Source organism: Populus nigra, chromosome 13, assembly GCF_951802175.1.
Source record: "Populus nigra chromosome 13, ddPopNigr1.1, whole genome shotgun sequence".
NCBI classification, from domain to species: domain Eukaryota; kingdom Viridiplantae; phylum Streptophyta; class Magnoliopsida; order Malpighiales; family Salicaceae; genus Populus; species Populus nigra.
In genome coordinates this window covers 4,450,353-4,459,518 of record NC_084864.1, presented here as the reverse complement: position 1 = coordinate 4,459,518, position 9,166 = coordinate 4,450,353, and the positions used below count along the sequence as shown (strand labels likewise).

At 30.9% G+C, this 9,166-nt stretch overlaps 1 pseudogene; it reads right to left on the bottom strand.

Moving 5' to 3' along the window:
• Positions 1–2,313: 2,313 nt before the first annotated feature.
• LOC133671519 (pentatricopeptide repeat-containing protein At1g04840-like) lies at positions 2,314–8,531 on the bottom strand (annotated as a pseudogene).
• Between the last annotated feature and the right edge of the window lie 635 nt (positions 8,532–9,166).

Below are 9,166 nucleotides of genomic sequence, written 5' to 3'. Positions count from 1 at the left end.
TGCTTGTGTCATTCGAGTTGCACATGCAGAGCCTTTCGATGCTCAAAAATTATATTTTGTTGTGTCTTTTTTAGCATCGTCGTGTTTTTTTCCTGGTAGTGTGGTATGTGACGATGTTGATGGTATGGTTTGTCGTTATTTTTTTCCTGGTAGTGTGGTACGTGACGATGTTGGTGGTATGGTTTATCGTTGATGAATCTTTTTTTTCTCTCTTTTCTCTCTCCTCTCCTGAAAATTATAATTTGACTCTCTTTATTGTTTGTATTTCAACTTTAGACCTTATTCTTTTTATTTTTAATTTTTATTCTTGGTCCGTTTGTAGAAATTTTATTTTTTCAGTTTCATCCTTCAATCCCAATTTGCTAAAAATATGTTTTTCAATTTAATCCTCATTCTTTTAATTATTGTTTTGGGACCTTTTGTTAATTGATTTTTCTTTTCAATTTCACCCTTCAATTAAAATTTTATTTTTATTTTTTATTTCAATTTTAATCCTTATTCTTTTGAATTTTTTTTTTGTGTGCTTTTGTTCAATTAATTTTTCTTTTCAATGTCACGCTTCAATAAAAAATAAAATTTATTTTGTGTTTCAATTTTTTTCTCATTCTTTTAATTGTCATTTTTTGTTTTCAAACCTTTTGTATATTTGATATTATTTTTTCCAAGTTAATCCTTCAATATTTAATTGATTAGAAATTAGGCTTAATGATTTTTCTAAATAGGGTGCTTCTGGACTAATGTTACAGGTCACAGGTTTGAAAAATTAATACATGTTAATGTCGTTTGTTTTTTCACATATTTTCTTTTCAGTGTTATGATTTTTTACATTTTCTTTTCTATTGGATTTTCGATCTTATGATATAGATTGTGGATTTGATGGGTTAACTTAGATTGACTCGTCTTTTATTCTCCGAGTTACAAGTTTATCATGCTAACTCGGATTTACTCAAGCTGGTCTTTTTTATCCTTTTTTAATCTAATTTTATCTTTTTATATTTAGTGGGCTGAGAACATTTTTGTTCTTTTTTTACAAAAATGTTTTTTTCCCCAAAGTTATCTTTATAATTTTTTTTAAAAATTTGATCTATTTATTATCATTACCTATTTTTTTATCTTTTAATTAAAATAAAATCAATTTATTTTACCCTACTCAAGTTATATATATAAAACACGATTAAGCTACCTAAACATAATTTTTAACGCGAAAAAAAAAAAAAGAGCCCCGGCGAAGTGGATTCTACATTGTTAGATTTCCTAGATTTTTAGAACATGCAGCTTATCAATCATTATGGTAGTAGTCAGCTACTCCTACATTGTCAGGAGGCATCACTATGATATTTGTTTTACGATATGTGGTAAAAATCAGAATTGGTCAGCGAAATTAGGAGAAACCCTAGTTGCATGCATGACCCTGGTAAAAATGCTATCACAACAGGAAAATGGATAGATTTTGAAAGTAAATCAGAAGCAAAAATAAATAAATAAATAACATCCTTATAATCATTAGCACATGATAGTCTTATGTTCGCTGTGTGATAGCATAGCATGACCCCATGATTCAAAACACATTCGGTTTTTAGCTTTTTCTTTCTTTTTTTACAACTTTTCTAGGGTCCATGTGTTTTGCATAATTGCAATTTTCCCAAAGACACAAGTGGGGTGGCGCCATGATCTTGATTTATGCATGGATTCAAGCAAATGATAGATGCATGGTAGTTTAAGGTTCTGGGCTGCCTCTTTTTCAAGTCTTAAATCATGTGAGATTCAAAAGCAGGTGTGTCCTTTTGGTCTTTAATTCCTCTCCCACGTTATCATGCTGTAAAGGGAGACGCTCAGAATCTGCTCATCATGTCTTTAACTTCAAAATGATTTCCTTTTTCCTTTTAGTTTTGTTTTCTTTGAATACGTTTTTGATCAGTATGTTAGAAACATAGCGTTATCAGTAGCATACTGTGCACAAAAGAAGAGCATGACAGTAATCGGCAACACTTGAACCATAATGCTAATTAGTTTAAAAGTCTGAGAGCTATTGACGGGAGACAATCTGTTGTTCTTGGCTTCTAATATGGGCAGGTAATAGAGTAATTAATAATAATGTTAAATATCAGAAGATACATGTTCTTTCAGATTGCCTTTTTTTTTTTTTATACAGTGGAAAACTAAAGGGATCAAACAAGGGGAGAAAAACCACCACCACCTTAAGAATTTAACGACACTACTCATGCCTTGGGGTAGGGTGTCCGATGCTATTATCCACTCCTGTTGCATGGAACTAAGCTTGGCCAAATAATCCTCTTACAGCATTCCTTCAAGCCGAATTCCTCAATCAAGTTGCAGCAGAACCTTGACATCCAGAATATTTGCATGGAGATGAGAGGTTAAATTATCATGCACCTGAATACTTTGGACAACTTCTTTCAAGATTGATTACAGAAATGAAATCCCGTTCCAACTGTAATCCTCACTGCTCCTGCCACTATTTGCTCCAATTTCAGATGTGTTGCTTTTGCATCCTTGCGAGTATGATCACCAGATACAAAACGATGCACTTGACCCTCCACCTCAACGTAACTCCATCCAGGATCTTTGTGAACACCTCTATTCTGCATAAGAACTCTAATTCTCTCCACGTCTTCCCATCAGCCTACTGCAGCATAGGCATTTGACAAGAAGACGTAGCTCCAAATACTCTGTGTAGCTGTTCAAGCTCCAGGAGCTCTTCTGAGGCTGATTCTGCCATGTTGGTCTTCTTGCGAGCCCTACAAGCACAAAAGAGTGCTCTCCGTGTCACAAAATAAGGATCCGTTGGCATGGATTCATTGAATCTGAGGGCTTCTTTAAGCTGACCAGCCCTGCATAGCATATCAATAAAATGCAGTAATCAAACTCCATGCTGTAGAAGAAGTTAATGTTAGTGAATATGTCTTTTTGGCTAATTGGTTGGTTATGTTGGTTTATATGTTTTATAACTAATCAGTTGATTATATTTGATATTAATTTTATTCATGCAAATATATTTAATTTTTAATAAAGAATTTATTTATTTTTAATATTAATCAAATATTTGATTAATGAATCTAGATTTGACAAAGTAGACATACGTTATAGTATAATATTTAAATCGAAATATTATTAATAAAGGGATAATAATTACAATAAGAAACTAGTCATTGAAAAGTTAAGTTAAATCACTTATGATTTTTCTAATATTTAGAGAATCTGACAGATTGCTAGACATTGTACTTGATATTCAAATATAAATTAATTAAATGTTGAATTGATAATAAATAAATTTATTTAATTCTATTTTATATGAAATTGTGGTTTATATTTAGGTCAACTTATTAGGGAACCAAATGAGTCACACACATAAGAATTATTGGTCAGAAATTAAATCGAGATGATTAATCAAGTGTGTCTTGATTGTAAATAAGTTTTAGAAATTGAGAACTAAAATGTAATTTATATAGGGAATTATAATTTTAGGCCTAGAAAAATTAAGTAGAAACTTGATTGAATAAATTTCTAAAATTATCCTGAAATAATATCATGTGATATTATTCAGAGGATAAATTGATATTTAACCATTTATAGGGTTTTTAGATTTTTCTAAAAATAGAATGTTATATCTCTTATTTTATGCATAGTAAATGGTATAATACAAAATACCCAAAAAACCAAAAAGAAAAGAGATAGTACTAAAAAAACATAGCAATATCTCTCTCCTAAAAGCATTTAGGATATTTTTCACTAGTGGATCATGTGGATTACCGTTGGAGGTCAGATACTTGAACAATTTATGTTTACGATAACCCAACCTTAAAGCAATTATTCAAAGCAAAAAAGAACATCCGATTTTTAGGTAATTTTTGTATAAATCCTAAACAACTCTAGATTTATTTAATAAGATATTGAGACTCCAAATTATTTTCTAAATTTACAATTTTTGATGCGTATATGTGTTTTGGAAAACCCAATAGGTTACATATAATACTGATTTTATTCATGTAAAATATATTTATTATTAATAAAGACTTTCTATATCTTTAATATTTATTTATATTTGATTAATGAATCTAATGTTTGGTTAATGAATTTAGAGTAAATATAACATCTATGAGACAAAAATACTATGTAAATGAAGTTATAAAGTTGTTATAATTATAATATTCCTATTCCATCAAAGTATTGTTCATAAATATTCTTGGTTAATGTTTTATTAAAACTGAAAATTAATTAGAGCTATTGAGAATGATACATATTAAGTTCTTTCCTTTATGAAAAGAAGTAGTTGCTATCATAAGCTGAGGTATGAGAGATACCTAAAACTAATATGTAGGTGCTTGTTAGATGACATGTATACTAAACTGACCCACATGAGAATTTCATATGAAAATATTATCTATGTCTATGGAAAGGTTCATTTAATAGTTGTGTAAGTGATTCTTAAACTTGAAATCATTAAGTTATCTTATATAAGGAGTGTTATGATTTGATCTTAATTACATGATATCCTAATCAAGGGTAACAAATGAGAATATATTAAGTATAATATAAACTATATGAAGGTATTTGAGTAATAAAGAGAGGATTCATCACTCTAGGTGAATTAAAAAATATATTTTATATGTTCTCAAATAATATTGATTGTGAAATCATTAGCCAATATGGAAGAAGATTTGAAAAAAATTATAGGTCTTATCCAAAAAATCAATGACTATAGAATTGAGAACAAAAATGATTTAACAAAGCAAATATACTACATGCTATAATATCTAAATAAAAATATTATTCATAAAAGAATAATAATTATACTGAGAAACTAGCCACTGAAAGATTAAGTCAAACCACCTATGATTTTCCATATATTTAGAGGATCATGCTTCAAATATAAATCAATCAATTATTAAATTGATAACAAATTAAATTGTTTAATTTAATTAATCATATTTTATTTAGGATTGTGATTTCTCTATGGATCAACTTATTAGGGAACCTAATGTGACATACATACAAGAACCATTGGTCAGAAATTAAAATGGGATGACTAAACAATTATGACTACATTGTAAATAAGTTCTAGAAATTGAAAACTAGAATGTAATTAATATAAAGGGTTACAATTCTAGACTTTGGAAAAAATCAAGTAGGGATTTGATTAAATATATTTCTAAAATTATCCTAAAATAATATATGAGATATTATTTAAGAAAAATTGATATTTTGTCAATTAAATAAAATGATATGCCTCTTATTTATATACAATAAATACAACAAAGAAAAACTATGTTAGTTACGTAAACACCTGAAACACAAAAGAAAAAATATAGTATTAAATGGTATAACAATCCCTCTATTCTAAAAGGATTTAGAAGATTTCTTACTAGTGGTTCATGTGGAATATCATTAGAAGTCGAACAAGTAGGCATCTTATGGTTTGTGATAACCGAACATTAAAGCAATTATTCAAAGTAGAAAAGAACATTTGATCTTCAAGTAGTCTTTGTATAAACTCTAAATAACTCTAGATCTATCTAATTAGATCCTTGAGAATTTAAAAAAGTTTAAATTTATTGTTTCCATTAGGTATATATCTTTCAAGAAACCTAATAGTTAAGTCCAATATCTACTTGGCCAGAATGCTAGCAAGCAATTAATAAGGTGAGAAATACAACCTCATCTGGCTTTATACATGCAAATATGACAAGATTAAGTTTATTTAAGAATTGTAAAACAATTGAACAAGATTAGAATAAAAAAAAACTTCAAGGAATTACACCAAAAGAAAAGTCACACATGAAAAAATCATATGTTTAAAGCATGTAATTGCATGTTCAGAATGTTTATGGATTGCCCAACCTTATATCATAATAGTCCAAATAAAAATACCCTCATGTTTTGTCTCTCCAAACACCTCATACACAGACTCAATATTCCTATATTTGGCATACATATCCACCAAGGCAATCCCAAGAGCTCTAGTCACCTGGAAACCATTATCTCTAATATATTTATGCATTCGCAATCCAGTTTCAAGGGCATTAATCTTTTCATAAGCAGAAAAAGCAGAAATGATGGTGAAAACATTCAGCCTTACCCCTTTTCTAACATTTTAAAAAACATGGACAATGTCTTTTCATAGTCTTCATTCCAGGAAAACCCATCAACTAATATTATCCAAAAACCACATTTCTTTTTTACATTTAATCAAAAAGCTCCATAGCTCAATCTAATTCCTTATTTTTCAAAAACCCATCAATTAAAGTACTCTAAGAAACAATATCCTTCTACAGGATAACTTTAAAAACATTAGACATCTTCTTTATATTCGTAGCCTTACTACACCTATTCATTAACACATTCCACATCAAGTTGCTCCCACTAAAAAATCTCTCAAGATTCTCATCAAACTGTTTGAAATTTAACCCTTATTACTTAATTTATATATACATATTGATGATGTTTTAAAATTCAATGTTTTCAGAAATGAGGTTTTTAAATGGTTGGATAGTGGATAATCACACGTTCACGTCAATATCCCTTCTTCAGAGCTCACAAAGTAGATGGTTTATAGTAGAAGAATTAAAACTTGCAAAACAGTCCATTTTAATGGGGTTTAGGAATCTATATGTACTTAGACTCAGTATGTAGTTGAACTCAAGGATGTTGAGTATGACGGATTGCTAGACTCACGTTTATTTGGGCTCAGCACGTAGCTGAACCTAAGAACATTAGGTATGGTAGCTCGCCAGACTTATATACACTTAATCTTAGCAAACCCAAGGATATTGAGTTTGGAACCTCACCAGACTCATATGTACTTGGGTTTAGTATATAGTTGGACCCAAGGATGCTTGGTCTGGCAATTCACTAAACCCATATATACTTGGGCTTAACATCATCTAAACCTGAGGATATTGAGCTTGGAAACAAGCTAGACCCAAATCATTTGGGTTTGATATTCTATCAAACCTACAAATGTTGGATTATCACCCTGCCTTTAGCCCTTTTAAATATGGACTTATGCTTCAATTTTAAAAACACGTTAATCCATCACATATCAACCAAAAAATCCCTAAAAAATTAATCGAATTCGATTCCACACCTTAAAACTATACAATGAAAAGCCATACCAAACTCTTTCAAAATCAAACCCGTCATAAATTTAAGCATAAATCGATAGGTAAGCCAACCAAGCTTAATGTTTGAAGTTAAAATTAGCCTAAAATGAAAAATGGCTATGTAAAAAGTGAGAATTTATGGTAAGCTCAAGAACTAATGCATTGAATGCAAACAAGTTCTTAAGGTTGTCATAACCCAATTCTGGGTTATTTCTCAAAAATCATTTTTTTAAAATAAAAATTAAAAAAGAAAGAAAATAAAAGCTGGTAATGTGGAGAAAGCAAGTCGGGGAATTAAGCTGCAATTTCAGAGGAAATTCAAGGTCTAATTATACCCTATTATGCTAAAACATGGAGAAAAAAATGCAAATTAAAGGTCAAATTAAATTATTATTGGACGAATTTACATAAAAATTAAGTCCAAAAACATAGTTAAATTTTTAATATGCCAATTTGATTTAATCATGGGCCAAATTAAATTTTAATTATGTTTAAGAATTAATTTTGGTCGAATTGAAGGATATAATTAAGTGTAAGGACTTAAATATACTTTAAATGGGTCAAATTAATTTTATTTGGAGCTTGATTGGTGAAAAATTAAGTTTAGAAGCCTAATTTAGGTTTAATTGAGAAGATTAGAATTTTAAGAGATCAAATTTAATTTTTACTAAGTTAATTAATTGAAATCAGGGATCAAATTGTAAGAAAATTAAAGTTTTGGTGTTAATTAGGGGTTAAATTGTATAAAACCGAGACCAAGGACCACAGTGCAAAAGACGTGTAAATTTATGGTTCTAATTCAAGTTCAGCATTGGCTAAATTGCACTAAATCAAAAGTATAGGGTCAATTAGAGGTGCAATTAAATCAAATTTAAAGAGGAAGGACTGAATTGAACTTTGGTCAAAAATAGAACTCTGGTACTGTTCATCTTATTCTTCAATTTTCTATGAAATGACAACTCAGGAAAGCTACTTTGCAAGTGTATTTAATGCATCTAACGTCAATCAAATTTAACAAATCTTGCACGCAAATGATCCTTTGCAATTTCTTTACAGCCCCATATGGCCCGTTCAGGCTTAATGACAACCCATCGACGTCGGTGCCGACCTAAATAGGCCATCTCAATAAGCCTTTTTCTTGCAGATTTGACAACTCAGGATGCTTACTTTTAATCAACGGTTGGGATCCTTCCCAACTGAATCAAGGGCTGAAATTTTTCTCATTGTAGACAAGACTGCCCTCTTCCACCGCCTATAAATAGAGGTGGATTTCAGGGCCTGAAGGAGAAGAAAATCAGATCCAAAGTTAGCCAAAAAACCAGCCATTTTCCCCACTTCTGCAATTTCTCTCTCTTTCCTCTCCCTCCCTCTCTCTCCACCGTGGCCTTCGGCCACTACCATTCCTACCATCGTCGTTTCATCATCGTCTCCACTACCAGCGGTCGCCTGAACTCCTCACCAACTGTCCACCAAGTAGCCACCGTGGCTCTCTCTCTCTCTCCCCTCTACAAACCTTTTTCTTCTTCCTCCATCAGCTGAACCCAGCCATCATTCCCTCAGCCAATGCCTCCTGAGCCACCGGTTGAATCACCTCATCACGCCCGAGACCCCCACGCCAGACAACTTTCTCCTCTTTGCTTCGCCTCTTTATTCCTCCTCGTGGCTGTTGCATGCAAAATTCATTTCTGCAAACAATGACTAATTAATTAGCCTATGGTTTGGGTCGGGTGTATGGCCCAGCCCAAGTGGCTGGGTCTGGCCTGACCCAAAAAAAAAAGAAAAAAGATTACATTGGCTCGAAATTAGGCTAACCATTTTTAGATTGAGATCGGCCCAACTTTGTTTTTGGGTTGAGTTCGGCCCAGCCCATATATTTGGTAATATAATAATAATAATAATAATAATAATAATATTTAAAAACAAAAAAAATTCAAAAATCATTTTAAAAAAATTGTGATTTTCTTAAATATTTTTCTACTAATTTTGCATAATATCATGTTGTATATTTACACTGTAAAATACAAATCCGGTATTAAAATACTTGG